The 20,601-nt window shown below is 47.8% G+C and overlaps 1 protein-coding gene and 1 pseudogene across 3 annotated transcripts in view; one reads left to right on the top strand and one right to left on the bottom strand.

Annotated features, from left to right (window-relative positions):
• Nucleotides 1-20,601, top strand: part of CYB5RL (cytochrome b5 reductase like) — a 46,389-nt gene that overhangs the window by 25,209 nt on the left and 579 nt on the right. The window contains exon 8 of one of the 3 annotated variants that reach the window (XM_075936038.1): nucleotides 1,023-1,155. The exons of the other annotated variants lie outside the window; for them this stretch is intronic. The gene's annotated coding sequence lies outside the window, so the exon portion shown is untranslated. Of the gene's footprint in view, nucleotides 1-1,022; nucleotides 1,156-20,601 lie in introns of those variants that run through there. 3 annotated transcript variants of the gene reach the window in all.
• On the bottom strand, nucleotides 228-11,970 carry LOC142830518 (uncharacterized; annotated as a pseudogene).

Genomic DNA, 20,601 nt, shown 5'->3' with positions numbered 1-20,601 from the left:
GAGGATATGACAAGGCATATGTGCACATAAGTGTACAGGTGATGTTTGTAAATTCATCTGGCAATTAGCATTTTTATTCTGTTTTAAGGATTCCGCATACTGTATTTGCTATAGCCAGGGCACAGTTCCAAGTTTGTCATCCAACACCCGTGTGTGAATGTCTCACTTTAATCGTAGCTAGTAACACACTTAAGCTCTTTCTATGCGAAGGAGACATAGTTGGATTGTTACTCAAAATAAACGTCATGTATCAAAACAACGCAAAAAAGTGTTGCATTCACATACCGAGAGGAGTGAAATTATCCGAATGAGGGTCCCACAGACACTGGCTAGTCACCACTATGTCCACAGCTTCATCTTTGCTTTTATTTCCAATAGCGACATTGACAACTAACTTATACCGAGGAGGCGTGATTTGCCTGACCAAGTATTTTATTTCTTCACTTAAAGAAGTAGTGAGGTTGGCACATTTTGCAGGTTCATAAGTGACGTTGCCGAGTATGGTTGGTAAATATTCCCTTAGCAGCTCTTCTGCTCTGTCACAAGAGAATTTCTCTTTTGGTATTGCAGACGAGACTGGAATCTGTAACAAAGAGGCAATGCTTTAATTTAATGGAATTTATTTGTATTACAGTCGCATCAAGTGCCCTCAATCAGGCTGCAGGCCCCATTGTTTTAGTTGCTGTACAACACACACACACGTTACAATTAAACCACAATAAATTTTGTTCCAACAATCTGAATCACTACATTTTCAAAGACTCCATGGGCTTTAACCAGGAACTTTCCAGTCAAGTCAAAGAGAGTTGTCTCCAATTACTGGGAATCTAGAATTACCCACTCTGGACCCACCCATACTAATGCACATATGTGTGTGTGTGTATATACACGCATGGCCCCACAGTATGCTAATATCTTTATGGCTGACCTAGAACAACGTTTCCTCAACTCCCGTCCCCTTTTACCCCTTCTCTACTTACGCTACATTGATGACATCTTTATGATCTGGACGCATGGCCAAGAAACACTGGAGACATTCCACAGAGATTTCAACAACCTACACCCCACCATTAACCTCAGCCTGGACCATTCCACACGAGAGATCCATTTCCTGGACACCACAGTACAAATCAACAATGGAAAATTAGACACCACCCTCTACAGAAAACCCACTGACTCATACAGTTACCTACATGCTTCCAGCTCCCATCCAGCACACACCATACGATCCATCATCTATAGCCAAGCCCTTCGATACAACCGCATCTGCTCTAATCCCACTGACAGAGACCAGAAACTTCAGGATCTCTACCAAGCATTTATAAACCTCAACTACCCACCCGGAGAAATAAAAAAGCAAATTGAAAGAGCCAAACGAATACCTAGAAACCATCTACTACAAGACAGACCCAAGAAAACCAACAATAGAACACCACTTGTCATCACCTACAGCTCCCAACTTAAACCTGTCCAACACATTATCAATAAATTACAGCCTATACTGGAACAGGACACTAAACTCCAAGAAGCTCTGGGAGACAGACCCATAGTCTCCTATAGACAACCACCTAACCTCAAGATGATTCTTACCAACAACCACAGGACATACCACACTAATACCAACCCTGGTACTTTCTCTTGCAACAAACCCCGTTGCCAGCTTTGTCCACATATTCACTCTGCTGACACCATTATTGGGCCTAACCAAGTGAGTTATAAGATCAAGAATACATATTCCTGCGCATCCAGAAATATAATCTATGCTATCATGTGCCGAAAGTGTCCGTCTGCTATGTACATTGGACAAACGTCTCAGACACTTCGCCAAAGAATCAATGCCCACAAAACAGACATTAGACAGGATCACAAAGAAAAAACAGTTTCTTGCCATTTCAACCAGAAAGGACACTGTCTCAATGACCTAATCACATAGATCCTACTTCAGAAGACATTCAAATCTGCACTTGAAAGGGAATCCTCTGAACTGGCATTCATGCTAAAATTCGACACTCTCCGCAGGGGGCTGAACAAAGACCCCAACTACCTTACCCTTTACAAAGATAGCTTCCCCAATTATCACCTCTAATACCATTAACTCACAGACATCTCCCCTTCCCCACCTCTAATATCATTAACTCACAGGCATTTACTTTCCTTCCTCCCCCCCCTGCTTCCCCTCTCAGTTCTGTAATGTGATTTGTCCTTTTCATATGTGTTCATTTTTTTTAATTGTATCCTTTGGTATATATGGTTGTGACTATTTTCTTCCACTATTTGATCTGAGGAAGTGGGTCTGGCCCACGAAAGCTCATCATCTAATAAACCATCTTGTTAGTCTTTAAAGTGCTACATAGTCTTGTATTTTGTTTCAGCTAACCAGACTAACTCGGCTACATTTCTATCACTATATACACACACACGTGCACATTAATATAACTGGGTAAGTGTGTGGCTCACAATACAGTCATTCCCACAACACAAAATGTATTTCTGGTCTCCCGGCACAGGTAAAATGCTAAGAGCTATCCATGCCTTTTGCCCAGTTTGAACACATGGGTAAAAGGTTTGCACTGGAAGAGTTAAGCATGTTTTGACCATCTTGAGGGGGCAGTCACTATACTAATATGGTAGACAGTGCTGTTCTACGAGCCTCTTTTTTCTGGCAGGACTTTGACCCAATACTGACTGCCCAAGTCCTGTCCCAACATGCGTTAGTTCTTAGAAAGCCTGAGATGGATTCTATATTTTTTACCTTAGTGAGGAACATGAGGGGCATCATCTCATACCAGTATGAGCCAAATTTTCAAAGACTTGTTCGCATACAGTAATGTTTGACAAATCTAGATGTTTTGCTAACCACCTTTAGGGATGTAACCAGTTAACTGGTAAGCATCACCCATACCAGGTGATATTTACCAGTAACCAGTTAACTGGTGGCCCGGCCAAGATGGAGCAGCCCCCTTCTCAACATGGGCGGGGGGGCTGCTCCAGCTCAGCCAGGCCCGCTATACTGCAGGCTGGGGGATGCTCCAGCCTACGGTGCAATGGAGTGGGCCCGGCCCAGCGGGAGAAGTCCCTGCCCATGGCACAGTGCAGTGGGCCCAGCCTGAGCAGCCCTGCCTGTGGTGAGCTCAGCCTTGCCTGGCCGGAGCAGCCCATAGTGTGGTGGGCCCAGCTGAGCTGGAGCAGCCCCCCCACCTACGGGGTCCAGATTAACCTGTTAGTAACGTTTAACCAGTTTACTGATTAAATGGTATTTTACATCTCTACCACTCGTGGGTATGTCTACCCTGCAGCTGGAAGCATTCTTCCCTGCTCGGGGAATGCTAGGCAGATGCACAAGCTGTTTGAGCTAGCAAGCTAAAAACAGAAGTGTAGCCAGAGACAGCACAGGTGAAGACTTGGGCTAGCCCCCCAAGGACAAACCCACTCAGAACCCTGGCTGTGCACTTTTAGCCTGAGCCAGTGGTACCCCCAGCTACGTTGTTATGTTTATGATGCTAACCTCAGCAAAACTAGTGTGTGTATCCACATGGGGAAACATGCTCTCAGCTGCAATATTGATGCACCCAGTGCAATGCTTTTAAAATGGAGGGGTGTAACTTGAAGTTAGCAAAGAATGGGAGAGTTAACACTGAAGCTGTTACTTTAAATCCCACCCCAATATGGCTAGGGATTTCAGCACATATGGAACGCATGGGTTAGAACCCTGCCCAGCTGGTCTAGCCCTTCTGCTGCTAAGCCTCTCTCTTTGTTCATGGCTAGAAGGGAGGGGAGTGAGAGACATGCAGCCTAGGCAGTGAATATTATGGGTTGCAATCCTGCAAAGGCAGACAGCAGGGAGAGAGGGTGGCATTTTTGTATGCTGCTCTACCAGCTCAGCCATCTGTATTCCCTGGAGGAGGGAAATTCTTCAGGGGAATTTCCTCTTGATGTGGGAGGGGACCTTGGAAATGGGAAAAGCCTTAAACAGCAGCTCTCGGCACAGCAATTTCTAAAGCAGTGCTGCCCAAACTTTTCCTGTCGCACTCTCCCCTTGTAATGAAATCTGTCCACACACATACCCCTCCATTACTGCACAGCTGAGCTGGGGACAGAACTAGGGATGGGGAGGAGCTGGAGCTAAAGGTGGAGCTGTCCGGGGTGAAGGGAGGGAAGGAGAGCAGGCATCAAGGCAGAGCTGTGGCCAGGGGCCAGGCAGCAGGACATCCCCTCTCCTTGCCCCCCTGAATGTTCCTCTGTGGCCCCCGGGAGGGGGCATATCTCATAGTTTGGGGACCACTGCTCTAAACAAAGTCCACTTCTGGCCAGCCCCTAATGATCTTTATTCTCCACTATCCACAGACACTCCCCACATGGTGGCTATGTCTACACTCGTGGTTTCTTGTGTGAGAAATATGCATTGAGGCTCTTGCGCCAGAAGGAGGTGTCTACACTGCCCCCTTCTCGCGGAAGAAAAACCCTCTTGCACAATGCTGTTATGCCAATTATTTTCAGGAATAACAGCATTGCGCAAGAGGGTTGTTCTTGTGCAAGAAGGGGTAGTGTAGACTGCTCCTTCTGGCACAAGAGCCTCTTCTGCAAAAATGGCGTCTCATTAGGTATGCAAATGAGGCTCGGCGATACTCCATGCTTAGCCTCATTTGCATATTTCTTGTGCAAGAAGCTGTGAATGTAGACATAGCCACAGTGTTTTGTCTTGGCAGGTTTGGCTTTCCCAAACTCTCACCTTCCCTTGCACAGACAGCCCAATTTGGAGGAGGTAGGGGCCCTTGCTAAGTTTGAAAGCCATGCTGCTAAAATAGGCTCTTTTTGTACATCAGCCCCAGCTTGTGTGCGACACTAAATGCTCAGTTGGCAGGAGGCTGCCTGGGCTGGTTACTTACTAAAGGTAGCTGGGTTCCCCTGCTTTTCAACCGACTCTAGGAGCAGATCAGAGAAATATCCCATAGGAAGAGTTTCATTGAAAAAATGGTTAGCTATTGATTGATTGTTGCATCAATTATTAAATGGATTTTTAGTGCTGTGTGTGGAGTCATCTCTGGAGATGCAGCTGGCTCATTTCATCGCAGAATGCTGGGCTTAGAGAGATCAGCGCATCTCCTGGCCAATACAGGATTGTTCCCTCCAGGACATTTCCAGTGCTAGCCCCACAACCTAGCAATGAGGCTTTCATTCTTCCCCAAGGAGACAATTTCACCGCCTAATATAGCTCACTGCCAGGAAGGTTTTTCTGATATGCAGCCTAGATAGTCTCGTTCTTAATTTCATCTCATTGCTTCATGTTCCTGGCTAAGTAATTCCTCTCCCTACCTGGTACTGTATTTAAAACCTTGATCAGCTCCGAAGCCCCACTGTTTGATAATCCCTTCCATTTCAATTCATCCAAGTCCTTTTCAATGCGTAGTTTATAGATTCCTATGTAGTAGAATCTCTGCAAAACCCAGATATGGTGTGACTCTGTTTCTAGTGAAGCAAAATGATTTCAGTACAAACTAATCCAACGTGGGCCTGACGCAGAGGTCTTTGCTGTTAATGGCAAGAGTCCCATTTATCAGGACTGACCTGGCTGTTTTCCATTATTTCTTGTCCTGTGCTCCCTATCCTCCAGCCCAGGACTGCCTCGTTGACAAACGGGGATTCCTCAGCTCAGGCACAGCTGCTGAATTGCAGGCCCCGGGTCACATGAGGGTGAACATGTCATGAGGCTGATATATGCTGTCTCCTAGGAGCACATCGCTGCTTGGTACCCCCTCTTCTGCTGGTTTCCTGAGTAACGTCGTATCCAGTGAGTACAACAAATAGTACCAACAGGGGAAACTGCCTGCAGCTGGACAGACGGGGAAGAAAAACCACACAGCTAAGCGCACCTTAGACCAATGGTGTACAACCTTCCGCCCGTCGGGGTTCGTTGTGTGTCCCACGAGGCATTTTGTTTATTGTTGCCCATGCACAGGGTTGCCAGATTCTGCTGGTTTTCATCTGTGTAGTTTTTTCCTACTATGCACTTTAAAGCAAGGGCACGTGAAGTGAGGTGCATGCTGATTGCACACAACATTGACTGTGAGAGCTGTGCGCTCCCTCTGCATCCAATCAAAGTGCTGCTAGGGTTCAATTGGTACACCCTGCAAATTCTGTGTGTGCAAGCGCAGTTAGCAAAACAACCTTCTCCTGGAAGACCATCTTGTTTATGACTATCTTTGGACTACTCATGCGGCCCACTCGCCAACCTAGATTGCCCATTGCTGCCCATCGCTGCTCTAGATGCTGCCATCCCAGAGCAAATCCGCAAGCTGTCCAGACAGGTATTCTGTTGCTGACAGTGGCCAGTGAGGGATGCAAGTTTTAAAGAAAAGCTGGGGAACCCCAGAATGCGCTGGCCACCTGAACAGTAAGTCTATGTCTACACTGGCGGGTTATTGCGCAAGAACGGCTGTTCTTCCGCAGAGCGTCCTCACTGCCCACCTGCTCTTGCACAAGAAGATTTACAGTAAAGCGTGGTAGGAGAGGGCTTCTTGCGAAAGAGCACTGTTTTCTAACAGGTGTAAGCTCTCGTGCGCAAGAGGGCAGTGTGGACCCACAGCAGGGGCTTCTTGTGCAAGAACTCCACTCTTTTCTAACAGGTGTAAGCTCTCGTGCGCAAGAGGGCAGTGTGGACCCACAGCAGGGGCTTCTTGTGCAAGAAAGCCCTCTGGCTAAAATGGCCATCAGAGCTTTCTTGCACAAGAGAGCATCCACACTGCCATGGATGCTCTTGCGCAAAAGCACATCTTGCACATGGCAGTGTGGATGTGTTCTTGAGCAAGAGTTCTTGCACAAGAACCCTTGCGCAAGATGTTCTTGCGCAAGAAGCCGCCAGTGTAGACATAGCCTAATAAAGCCTGGAGGAAGCATGTTCTTTCTAAGCCCAGATAATGAGTCTATTCCTCAAAATGCAAGACCTAATCACCAAACCCTGTGGCTATGTTTACACTGCAGGCTTCTTGTGCAAGAACTGTTTTGCACAAGAGTTCTTGCACAAAAGGTCTTGCGCAAGAGCATGTCCACACTGCCATGTGCTTTTGCGCAAGAGTATCCATGGCAGTGTGGACACTCTCTTGTGCAAGAAAGCTCTGATGGCCATTTTAGCTAAAGGGGTTTCTTGCACAAGAAACCTCTGTTGTCTGTCCACTGCCTTATTGTGCAAGAGCTCTTGTGCAAGAGGGCCTGTTCCTCGTGGGTAGAGAAATAACTCTTGTGCAAGAGACCCTCTATTCCAACGCTTTACTGTAAATTTACTTGCGCAAGAACGCGCATGCAGTGTAGACGCTCTGCAAGTTTTTGCGCAAGAACAGCTGTTCTTGCACAAGAAGCCTGCAGTGTAGACATGGCCTGTAGTGTTATCTATGAGCATGAGAACGGAAGCTATTCTGAACATATTAGGTCTGACCCAAAGCACCTGTGACCCTAACTGGAATTATGGGCTCAGCATCACTGAAAATCAGATACTAACGGCCTTGTCGTCACCCAGAAACCAGGTGTGCTCTTAACTCAGGTTAGCTAACACATGATCATGAACGTGAAGTAACATCCCCGTGTTAGCTCTAGGCTCTTCCACAGTCTTTAACTCAACCCACTATGGTGTGAAAAACTACCAACTGCCTGGCCTTTGCTAGGACTTTAGCTAGTGACAGCCTATCACACCTGTTCATCTAGAAAAGAAGCTCCTCTATAGGTTTGATCCAAACTCCATTGATGTCAATGGGTTCAGATGGGGCCCAAAGGGCCACTTTTTCAAGTAAGCTCAGGTTCCATTTAAGCACCAGAATAAGTGCACAGTGGATGCTGAGCTCTTTGGATCACGAGGCATACTGGAGCGGTCGACAAAGGCTTCCCTTGTCGACCGCGGAGCGTCCAGACTGCCCGCTGTGCCAGATCAGCTGATCATCGGCACAGCGGGGTGGTCATTTGATGTAAATGAAGCAGCGATTATTTAAACTTATCTACATGGCTCCATCGCCAGAGCCATGTAGTCTAGATATACCCTTAGTGAACCTGTGCAAGGCAGACAGGACACTTACCTTCTCATGGATGATGGTGATGGGCTTGTGACGAGAGATCTGAAGGCTTGATTTGTGGCTCGGTTCTGCAAGTCAAATGCATGCTTCACCAGGTGCTACGATACGTGAGCAAGACAACCACACTCCAGCCCTCCCCCAGCCCTGGTCAGCTCTCCAGGGCAGGAAGCATATGCATTGCTCAGCACAATGGAGCCTGCCCTACACACACTGCTGTAGTACTTTACCCTTCTTCAGCACCTTTCCCCGGAGGATCTCAAAGCACTATACAAATGTGAGCTAAGTAAGCTTTACACTATCCCCGTGAGGCCAGTAAGGGATCACTTCACCTATCACTGCAATTCAGCCATTTCTAGTGTTGAAGGCAGCAACAATACACAATATATTTGGGCAGGAAGGGAAGAGCACTATATTTACAGCCAGATTGGCCTATCTATTCACATTGACTTATATATATATCTCCAAACACAGTCTTTTTTTTTTTTTTCTGTATAGCAATCGCAAAGCACCTTATGAACATTAATGAACTTAGCTTCACTCCAGCCCAGGAGGCAGGTACCGATGTCAATATCCCTGTTTTATAGCTGAGAAGCTGTGATCTGACAAGTTTACATAGCTGGTCAGTGGCTGAGCTGGAAACAAGACCTCAGATCTCCTTACTCCCTGCCCTGGGCTAGGGGAATTTAGCTAGAATGTCATTGCCTGAGTTGGAATTTGTCCCAGACGCTGTGGTTAACTTCTCAGCTCCGACTTTAGCACTTTTCTAAGGGCTCCTTTGGGCTTTGTTTGTTTAACTAAGGGGAGTGGGCAGCCCTTTAATACACTGTGCGGCTGAGATGGGAGCTATCCAGTGTCAAACTATTAGCTGGCACCTCTAAATCCTGGTACTTGGTCACCAGCTCCAACAGAAAAGGCCTGAGCCAGAGCATTAGGAATTATGCATTTTACCTGAGCACTCACCACCAGAAAACAGTGGTTGTGTATGGGCCAAAGAGTCAATGGCCAGCCTTCTGCTAGTACAGGGGTGAGGAACCTACGTGACCCCAGGCTTGCCTCGATCCGGCCCCTAAGGCTCAGGGTTCCCCCCCCAGAAATGGGGCACCGACTCTGGCACTCCAGCCCCTCTGCCATCCCCCTGTGGGGCTGGAGCACACAAATTCTACTAGCCTGTGCCCACCCAAGGCTCTGGTGTGTGAGGAGAATGTGGGGAGTGTCAGCCCCTGACCCAAAAAAGTTTCCCCACCCTGTGCTAGCAGCAGCAACAGCTGCCTTAAAGGGGTAAGATGCCGGGGTAGGGAGTTAAATACATCGTCATCGACTCCTGCCATGAGGAAAATGGATTTAATCTCAGAGTTAATCGTGCTAGTGGAGGCCCATTGTCAAAGGGCAGGTGGGACGATAAAGAAAGCCAGACAAGCTTTCCTTCAGGGATGCACTATAGAGCCAAGCAGGTCCCTAAGAAAGGGGCCCTGCAGAGATCCCTGTGAACCAAGCTATCAAGTGTACGGAGCTTGCCGACTCAGCTTTGAACCTTTGCAGTCATGGCCAACCTTGCTGGTGTTGGGAGGCGAAGGCTGTGAGCCTGCAGAGCAGGGTGGGTTTGGCTTGGGCGTTGTGGAGATTGCACTGGACAGCAGGGCTGCAGGTTCCAGTTTTCTTTGTGCCTTTAATAGGACCCAGGTATAGGTGCTTTCTGCAGCAATACCAGCCTCTCTCACTCCTGTTCTGAAACCTCCTGGGCTGTGTCTAAACTGGCAAGTTTTGCTTTTGCGGAAAAACTTGCCAGCTGTCTACACTGGCCGCTTGAATTTCCGCAAGAACACTGATTTCCTACTGTCTGAAATTAGTGCTTCTTGCGGAAATACTATGCTGCTCCCGTTCAGGCAAAAGTCCCTTTTGCACAAAGCTTTTGCACAAAAGGGCCAGTGTAGACAGCTCAGATTTGTTTTGCGCATAAAAGCCCCAATCGCGAAAATGGCGATCGGGGCTTTCTTGCGCAAAAGCGCATCGAGATTGGAACGGACGCTTTTCCGCAAAAAGTGCTTTTGCGGAAAAGCATCCGTGCCAATCTAGACACTCTTTTCCGCAAATGCTTTTAACAGAAAACTTTTCCGTTAAAAGCATTTGCGGAAAATCATGCCAGTCTAGATGTAGCCCTGGTGTCTAGGTCACAGCAGAACCAAAGAGTTACTGGAGCCCTTGTTCTTAAGTGGCTGTCATTAGGAGCGTCTCTACAGCAATAACGATAGTACCTTGTATCAGAGGGGTGGCTGTCTTAGTCTGGATCTGCAAAAGTGACATGGAGTCCTGTATCACCTTATAGACTAACAGATGTATTGGAGCATAAGCTTTCATAGGCAAAGACCTGCTTCACCCTTTCGTCTTTGCCCACGAAAGCTTATGCTCCAATACATCTGTTAGTCTATAAGGCGCTACAGGACTCCTTGTGGCTTTTGCGCATAGTACCTTGAATTCCTTAGTGAGTCTCTGAGCGGCTAGACGTCCCCTCAAGCTGACAGCAGCTGGTTTAGAAGTTGTGGCTTGTGGCGCTCTTGTGGTTTCTTTGCCCACTTGAAGCGTTGACGGGGAGTAACTGCCAGTAGCGGGAGCACCTGGGGGCTTGTGGGGGATAGACAGACCAAGGAGTGAGTGCATGTGGCTGTCTGAGTGAAATGCCACCCACTGCAGGAGCCTCTGTTCAGTGGGGTCCCTCTTGGATTCCTCCCAAATGGGAATTTTGTGACACACTCATGAAGCAGCCATCCGCCCCGGGCAGCTCGAACTCTTAACTTGCCCCCGAGTTAAGGTAACAAAAATATTTAACATTTGGCCCGTTTAACCAAACTGGTAAACCCAACCCCACACATCCCACTGCACATCCCAGAGTGAGCGTGAAAGGGGCAGTGGATACCCTGCATCTTCGGGCATGGACACACCATCTGACTTGCCAGTCTAGGTTCTTACCTGGGCCTCAGCAGCACAGTAGCTGAATGCCTTTTCCTCCTTGATATTAAATAGCCCACATGTGCACACACACACATTGAGGCTACGTCTACACTGGCATGATTTTCCGGAAATGCTTTTAACAGAAAAGTTTTCCGTTAAAAGCATTTTCGGAAAAGCACGTCTAGATTGGAAGGACGCTTTTCTGCAAAAGCACTTTTTGCGGAAAAGCGTCTGTGGCCAATCTAGACGCGCTTTCCGCAAAAAAGCCCCAATCGCCATTTTCGCGATCGGGTTTTTTTTGCGGAAAACACTACTGTGCTGTCTACACTGGCCCTTTTGTGCAAAAGTCTTTCGGAAAAAGACTTTTGCCCAAACGGGAGAAGCATAGTATTTCCGGAAAATCACTGACGATCTTACATGAGATCGTCAGTGCTTTTGCGGAAATTTAAGCGGCCAGTGTAGACAGCTGGCAAGTTTTTCCGGAAAAGAAGCTGATTTTCCGGAAAAACTTGCCAGTCTAGACACAGCCTGAGTGTTTGCATATGAAGAGGGCCATCTGAATTCATGTGTTTACTATATTTGGTTTGCAGTTGTTGCATAGCACTGCAAGCGCTTCAGCTAGGGTGGGGATCAGGGGAGGCCATTCTGTATGAGCATGAGTATAGCTATTATCACCCATAAAATAAATCCAGGCACTTAATGACCTTGGCACAGAGCATTTCCTGAGGATTAATGACAGATGAGTGTTCATGTCCCTCAGGCTGTCAGCTCCTCCCTGCTGGACATTAATCCACAAGAAATGTCCTGGGTATCGATCCCTATTGCTTAATTAATAAATGCAACATGTCTTGCTAGCTTAGATTTAGAAATGGCCCTTTCTTCTCTTCCTGCTGCATTGAAGATGACTTTTTTAGCACTTGAGTCTTTCTTTTGAAGCCTTTGGGTTTTCTGGTTTCCTGGCATTCATCTGAGCAGTTTTGTTGCCACAGCAGAGAATTTCACCCGGCGAAGGAGGGAGACATACAACGTGCTGCTGTCTTCTGGCTAATGTGGCATGTCACGAGAAGCAAATCTTTCAGAAGTAACACAAAGTCTTGATTATCCGCAGCTGATTACATCCTCTTTACAAGAGTCTGCACAAAGAGGAGCATGAGCTGTCGAGCAAGAACATTGTAATTCGCCAAGGTCTTAATGTTTTCTGTAATAATCAATGTCTTGCCTATGAGTCACCATTCATCTTCAGCACTTTCTTTATTGGGTGGATTTGCTCTCTTTAGTTCTAGGCTCCTAACTGTCTTTGGGAAAAAACGGCACTAATTAGGAACGATTATCAACCTATTCAGTTTTAAAAGTCAGGTGCACTGCCCCCATCTGACTTGGGCAAAAGTGGCTAGTGGTTTTGGGTGCTGAGTTGCCCGAAGGGTTTTTTCCCCCAGCGGGCACTGGGCACCTTCCTCTGAAAATAAGGCCCCTTTAAGAGGTCTCAAATTGAACACCCAAAAAACTAAGTCACCCAAAATCACTAATCCTTGCTTTTGTAAATCTTGCAATCAGTGCCACATGCTTTTTAAAGACTAGGACTGTGCTATCTCACCCAATCAGATTTCAAAACAGAGCTCATCTAAGTGGTATAGACTCAATGGCTACGTCTAAACTGGCATGATTTTCCAGCAATGCTTTTAATGGAAAAGTTTTCCGTTAAAAGCATTTTTGGAAAAGAGCGTCTAGATTGGCACGGACACGTTTCTGCAAAAGCACTTTTTGCGGAAAAGCATCTGTGGCCAATCTAGACGCGTTTTTGCGCAAAAAAGCCCCAATTGCCATTTTCGCGATCGGGGCTTTTTTGCGCAAAACAAATCTCAGCTGTCTACACAAACTCAAATCTCAGCTGTCTACGCAAAACTATTTCCGCAAAAAGCACTGATTTCTCACAGTAGGAAGTCAGTGCTTTTGCGGAAATTCAAGCGGCCAGTGTAGACAGCTGGCAAGTTTTTCCGGAAAAGTGGCTGATGTTCCAGAAAAACTGGCCTGTCTAGACACAGCCAATGAGCTGTTTCTTCCTGAGATAACAAGGCAGTCACATAAACATTACTGTTTTCAGGGTTGCCTCTGGTAAATTACGTACATACATATTGCCTGAAACATTTCTGAATGGCATTAGTCTTTCACGACCTATCTTAGAGCTGTTCACATGTATTGTCTCATTTTGAAAATGCTAGTACTGTGGGCCCGGAGAGTCACAGCCCAGTTCTGGGCTCACTTTCAGGACTGTAAATATAGCGTAACTCCTGTCAGATCAACAGAGTTACACAGGTAACATTAAGCGAGCCGAATCGGGCCCTCAATGTGCCAAAAAGATTTTCCCTTTGCAAATCTGGAAGGCATTTTGTATTAAGAAAGGTAAATATAGAAAAAGGTGCAGTCAGAAGGTGATGGGCATAATGTCCACACATTAGGGCTATACCAAAGCCACCACCTTTGGATCACACAGACTCCAGGGAGAGTTGACGTTCTACTTACTGACAAATCAAAAGAACTGGTTTTATCCCACCTGCAGAAGGCATTGGTAGCTTCTCTTCAAGGTGCTTTGTTCTCCTTGAGACAGCCACAGACCAGATTAAGTTAAAGTAAAACGCAGCCACTTCTACTTGCGGCACCCTCCCCCTCTGTTGCATATAACATGGATGGCTTCTCCTCCTCCAGCTACTTATTCCAGCTACTGTGTTGACTCTCTCCAGGCCCTCCACCTTCCATAAACACTGAGGCAAACAAGATTTGCATTTCTTTCACTGGAGAGAGAGCAGAGTGAGATTTATACGGTATTTGTTTTGTTCTCACTCAGCTGGTGAGATGTTACTCTATTAACCATTAGAAGGCTGGTCCTTAATTGATGCAATTGGTGATCCTTTGGTATAGCTCCCCCTTTGTAAGTGTAAGGGGACTATTGGCCCCTTAGTAAAACTCAGTGTGGGGGACTGTTGGTTGGCTAGCCTCAGTACCAAAAGTAGCCAGAAAGGTCCATGAGAAATCAGGCTCAGGAAACTAAGGCTATGTCTACACTGGCGGGTTCTTGCACAAGAACTCTTGTGCAAGAACACGTCCACACTGCCATGTGTTTTTGCGCAAGAGCATCCATGGCAGTGTGGACGCTCTCTTGCACAAAAAAGCTCTGATGGCCATTTTAGCTATAGGGCTTTCTTGTGCAAGAAACCCCTGCTGCGCGTCCACACTGCCCTCTTGTACAAGAGCTCTTGCACAAGAGGGCTTACACTTTTTAGGAAAGAGTGTAGCTCTTGCGCAAGAAGCCCTGTCTTCCGATGCCATACTGTAAATCTTGTGCAAGAGTGGGCGGGCAGTGTGGATGCGCTGTGGGTTCTTGCACAAGAACGATAGTTCTTGTGCAAGAACCCGGCAGTGTAGACATAGTCTAAACGTCCCCAGGGACAATGGAAAGAGACTGATGCTCCAGCTTGGCATGACTGACAGGGCAGGCTGGCTAATGAAGGAGTCGGGGGGCAGTGAGGGGCCTGTCCTTCCCGTGAGCTGGAATTGCCTGGATTGGACAGAGCTAAGGAGAGAGCAGGGGCCCAAGCTGAGTTGTGCCAGCCAGAGAGAGCCAGAAACACAACCCAGAGAGCAGGGGCCCAAGCTGAGTTGTGCCAGCCAGAGAGAGCCAGAAACACAATCCAGAGAGCAGATCCCAGCAGAGCCAGAGAAGCAGCCCAGGCGCTAGCAGCAGAGAGTGGAGCTGAAGTTGGGGCTGCGGCAGCCTGGAGTTGGGTGTGGTGAGCAGCGTGGGACAGGAAGCCCCGCGCATGGTAGATTTCACCAGCCAAGAGGCCCTCCCAGCTTGAGTTGCATGCTATCACTGTCTCTGGCATCCACCGCAGCTCTTCTCCTGGTCCCAGAAACAGCACACTCTTCCTGACTCATCCCTCCGGCCGTGTCACCATCCTCCTTCCACTGATTAGTATTGCAGTGCAAATCCTGCCACTTCCCCAGTGGTGAATGGGTGGGACTCACTACTCTGGGTCCCAGCACAAATACCGGGTGTATAGCAGCCTTCTGCTGCTCTTCTAGTTCCTCTTACCACTACTATGATTCACTAGACCATATCCACATGACCCCAGTACCTCCTTCACTCTGACCTCAAGGCTCTCAGCTGCTCCGTCCCTGGAGCCATCCAGCAGTTCTCCCAGATGTAAGCGGGGGAATGGTCCCGCTATTCTGAGGAACTTTCCTGGCTTCTATACTACCCCGGTGAAATGGACCACTCCCACTTCCTTCACCCTGACCCTGAGGGCTCCCCTTCCACTCTCCTGAACAGCAGAGCCCTCGAAATCCCAACAAGGCTGGGCCCAGGTTTTCTGGGGCTTAATCCCTGGATGCTTTCTTGACCCAGTGATCATTACATACAGTTCAAAGCAAATATAACACATTAAACAGCCACTGATTAAAAAGAAAAGAATAAGGAAAAAATGAAAAAGGTGAAACGAGAACACACAGCCCTGCTCTGTAGCACGGGGACATCCCAAACAGCAGATTGCAGAGTGTAAAGGACAGTTCACAGTCTGTTCCTTACAGGTCCCAGGGCTGTCTCTCAGGCCCTGGCAGTGCTGCAGGGGGGGCTGCAGGTTGGACACGCTTGCTCTGGCAGTGACCACATGACGTCAGGCTCTAGGAGGCAGGCCCGCTCTCCCAGTTGGAGTTACAGTCCCTCTCCAAGTCTGGCCTGTAGGGCCTCTTGGCTGGTGGCGTCTCCCTGCCCACAGCCTCTTTTCCCCCCTTTGCTGGTCCCAGGTGCTCACCACACCCAGCTGCAGACTATGTTGCTTTGTCAGCCTCCAGCTCCTAGCGTTGCTCCTCTGACCTCTTTGGCTCTGGTCACTGCCTCTCAGCGCAGCTTGCACTCCTTGGGTTGTGTGTGTCTGACTGTGGTCACTGCAGGTCTGCTTCTTTGCACAGGGTCTGCGTTCTGTGGGCTGAATGGGCCTCTGGCTCTGTCACTGCAGGTCTGCTCCTCAGTACAACCTGGACCCCTTGCTACTTAGCTCTTAGCTCTCTCTCCCTATGACTCAGACCTAAAAAATCCCAGCACACACAGAGGATGGGACCTGGCCTCCTAATTTCCCCATTGGCCTGTCCAACCTGTCAATCAGGCTGACCTGGAGTGTTGGCTTCTTCCCATTGTCCCTGGGGTCTGTCAGTCTCAGGGCCCTGATTTTTCATGGATCCTTCCCCTTTTGGTTCTGGGCGCTGGTCAACCAAAAACTCTCACTGAGTTTTAGTAAGGGGCTAACTGTCCCCTTACACATACTCCTTTGTTCTTTGCCAGCAACTGACCTGTCCATGGAACTAGCTTTCTTTCAGCATGCCAGGGATACAGTTCTTCCCCCTTAGACTCCCAGCAGCAACTGGCCTCTGTTCTGCCTGCAGCTCCTGTAGTAGTCAGGACATGTCGGGATCATCAATGTAGTAGCCAGGACAGCGATATGGTAAATTCAGGATTCACTGGTGTGGCGTCAGGTCTTCTGCTCCATTAGTGATGATAAACATTAGGCTGCATGTGTTTTTGTATGCTCCCTTGGTATATCGTGCCAGTTCTGCACAGGTAGCGAGCATGATAGACTTCACAGCAGCCTCCAAAGACTACAGACTCAGATAAGATACGAAGACACCCGAGTCAGGTTTATTGTCAAACAAAGTACCTTAATAGCTGTTGTAGCCAGATGGCCTCTGAGCCCCTACATATTTGTGCCTGGGACAATGGACCTGGCTCAGTCAATGTATGGATTTACTTTCACCCCCTAGGCCAAAGAGTTAACTGAGGTACCCCAACATTTATAGACAGAAATAAACAATGTATGATACACAGTGTACGTATCATCTTACGCATTAATGACACATTTGGTACCTCCCCTGTACTTTCCTCCAAAGCATTCACTACCTATTGTTATGCTTTCACTCTTGTTTCAAGCTATTTTATTATGTACTTAGCTGGATGTCCCTGTATTTACATATTCCATGTGCTTTTATCAGTGCTAGCAGTTATGGTGCCGAGACACACTAACTTTCAGGCAAACATCTGCTTTTGACATGGCCTGTCTATTACTCATAGTATAACTCTTGCTTACTTTGGTTCAAGAACCAGGACCATGTTGCAGGCTCGCTCTTTCTCCTACAGCTCCTTTTATGTCAGACTCCTGGACCCTGACTGATTGCTCTTTGCAACCTCTCTCTTATCGACTGCTTCCCACACCTTACACCTAGAGCATTGGGGTATGTCTAAACAGGAGTGTTATTTCGGAATAACGTCATTCTGACATTATTCCGAAATAATAAAGAGCACGTCTACACTACAAGCCATTATTTTGAAATAATGTCGAGCTGGAGGACTTCTTACTCCAATTCCCGCAACCCTCATTTTACAGAGAGGAAGTGACGTCAAAAGAAGTGTGTTCATACTTGGACTTCCTGCTGTGTAGACAGCACCAAAAGCCAAATTAAGCTATTTTGACTTCAGCTACACAATTGACATAGCTGAAGTTGTGTAGCTAAATTCGACTTTTGCCCTGCTGTGTAGACATACCCTTAGAGTCCCCTTGTATTCCAGTGTTGAGTAAACACCCTCTACGAGTGTCCACTTGCTCTCTCCCATTTTCCCAGGGCATACCACACTAGAAGCAGTGCTTCACTGCACCACATTTAACATCGGTGGCCTCGCCCTGCTTAGGAAAGCCAGGGGTAACTTCGGCACTGGTGTGTACCAAATGCATTCTGGTAAGGGAACAGTGTGAAATAGCTCTCAGGATGCATGGGAATTGGGCTAGAAAAAAAACCCATCATCAGCAGTGTTACAACAGAAAACCTGGAGTGGTACTAGCAACCTATTTGTACACAGTGGGAGATGAAACATAATATAACATGAGACATAACAGTGATTCAGTCCAGGTCCTCTTACCCATAATAACTATGTATTGTTTAGTCTGCACCACATAAAAAGGGGAGCTAAGTCCTGAACTGCTGTGCTACAGCGTTCTTGTCTGACCCTGGGCAAGTCACTTCATTCCTCTGTTCTCCATCTGTGAAATGTAGATAATGCTTCCTTTCTTCTCCTGGTGCTGTCTTGTCTATTCAGATTGTCAGCTTTCCAGGGCAGGGGCGGTCTTGTTTAATTTGCGTATACAGCGGCTAGAAAAATGGAGCTCTGATCTCAGTTGGGGCCTTTGCATGCTATTGTAATACAAATAATTTTAACTGGAACCAGAGGTGTGCCTGGTGCGTTACAGACAATAAATAGGGGTATACCACTGCCCCAAGGAGCTGACAATCTAAGAAAGACAAAACACAGCAAGAATCCACCCTAAAGAAAAGGTGAGGTGTAAAACAAAGAGGACACAGGGTCTGATAGTAGCAGATGCCTCTTGTTAGTTCTTCTATTTTAAAAGGCAATATATTAAAATAGGAAATCATGCTGGGATGCTAGGGGAATGAAGTCAATTTAAAGTAATTTATTTGTAATCTTTGGGAGGCAAATGTTTCAGGACGTTCTCAGCTAAGCAAATACAGTTTACACAATATACACCGGTTTCCTTTTTCAACAACAGGCTGTGTCAAACTAAGGTGACCAAAGGGACAGTTTTTAAAGGGACAGTCCCTTATTTAAGCCCTCCTACAGGTGTCCCAACGTTTTCTTTAAAAAGGCCATATTTTCTGTCTTCACCACATCCGCACTGGTGGGTCATGCTACTGACTGGATCCCTGCTCACCAGCTGCCTGCCCACCAGCATGGTGGGGGAATTCAGTGACTGAGGATGAGGGTGGGTGTGCAAAGCTGGTGGTGGTGTGAAGGTACATTTTGTGCTGTTCTCCCAGCTGCTTCTCCCAGCTGGTTCGTTGGCACAGCCCCAGCTGTGTGCTGGCTCCCGACCAGCAGGGTCTCACCTCCTGTCCCATTTCTGGCCAGCACTGGCTATGAGCTGTGGTGGCTGGTGAGCATGGACAGGCACCAGGTGTCAGCTGGTTATATGTCACCACTGCTGCCCACTCATTGGCCCTTTACTTGCTCCTCCTCTCGCTGTCCTCTCCCTGCTTTGCCCCTTTGCTTCTCACAGACCTGCTGCTACTTCATATCCCCACCACTGAGATGTCCCACTCCCAGTGCTGTGCAGAGAACTCTGATCAGAGTGCTCAGCTCACCAACAACCTGGCAGCAGGTTCCTTCCTTCCCACACTGCCTCTAGCAGGGCTGGTTCCCTGGGAAGGCCCAAACCTTGTGGCCCAGGCTACTGGCCAGAAGGAGCCATGCCTGCATGTACCAAAGCCTTGCACAGCACCGACACAGGTAAACCTCTCTCTGCCTGGCAGCTAAGCTCTGGAGTAGTGGGGAAAGAGAGGGAAGTTATTTCCAGCCTAGTGATGCCCCAAACCTGCAGGGCTGGCTGCACAGCAGCCCCCCAGGCAGTGGTTTAGCATCCTCTTCACTTTTTCCCCTCTCCCCCATCTGGATCCTGCCCCCAGGGAGCTCAGGACTGCTCCAATGCCTAGGCATTCTCCTTTGCTGATGTAAGCAGGGTCTGAATCAATGCTTCCATTACAGCCAGCTGCACCTTTTGACACTGTGCAGGCAGGAAGGAACCAGCTGTTTTCACCCACATGGGAGTTGGGAAAAGTAGGAAGAAGGGAAAGAGAAGAGCTCTGCAAAGACATCTCTTCCCTCCTCCCCCTCTCATGCAGCCAGAAGCAGCTACTGTCCCTTCCCTGCCACAGTGCCAAAAGGCTGCTGCTGGCCATGTTTTGGTGTGAACCCTGGCAGGAATCTGGTATCATGTGACTCTGTGTGCTCCCTGCAAATGTTGCCTGGGGAAGATGTGGTACCAGGAGAGGCAAATACACCCTGGGGCATCCTGAGGGCCCAGCCAGCCATGGAGGGTGGAGAGTGCTAGGTAGGGAGAGTCAGTCAGTCAGTCAGTCACATACGCACTCACCATGTGATAGACATGTATAGAGGTGTGTGTATGATCTCTCCCCATGTGTGTGGGTGTATTGTCACCCCTCTCTGTGTGAACCCAACAGCCTTAAAGATAAGAAGGAAAGGGAAAAGAATCCAGCTGCACAGTATTTCTTTTTAACGGGCTCAGACAACTTGATGTTAATGTGAATGTTTGTACAACTGACTGCCATTGAACTTACTTGAATACAAGCAATTTACCAGGTATCCAGTATTCAGCATAGGGGAAAGATGGTCACCCTATGTCAACCCATAGTCACAGCTAGTAGCAAACCCTCCGTCTAAGCCAGAGTCCTGTCAAGTTTTCAGATTGCTGCTTTTTGCCCCTCAAGCCAGGACACAAGACATAGCCAAGCAAACGGGCAGCCCTTCCTCATCCACGCTTCACCGTAGCCTCCCCCTTCTAGCCCTGCTGTGCAGCACAAAATCCTTCATTTCACTGGGAGTTGTGAACTGCAGTCACTATGAACTAACCAGCCCAACTCGTTGGGCAGAGACATCAGCAAGCACCTTTGCCTTTGAAGACCGCTGGGTCTTTGATAAGCGCATCACATGCCGTCTCTGGTGAACAGCAGTGAAATGTGGGTT

The sequence above is a fragment of the Pelodiscus sinensis genome, chromosome 9, assembly GCF_049634645.1.
Source record: "Pelodiscus sinensis isolate JC-2024 chromosome 9, ASM4963464v1, whole genome shotgun sequence".
NCBI lineage: Eukaryota > Metazoa > Chordata > Testudines > Trionychidae > Pelodiscus > Pelodiscus sinensis.
The sequence above is the reverse complement of the archived record's forward strand: the minus strand, read 5'-3'. Positions and strand labels throughout refer to the sequence as shown.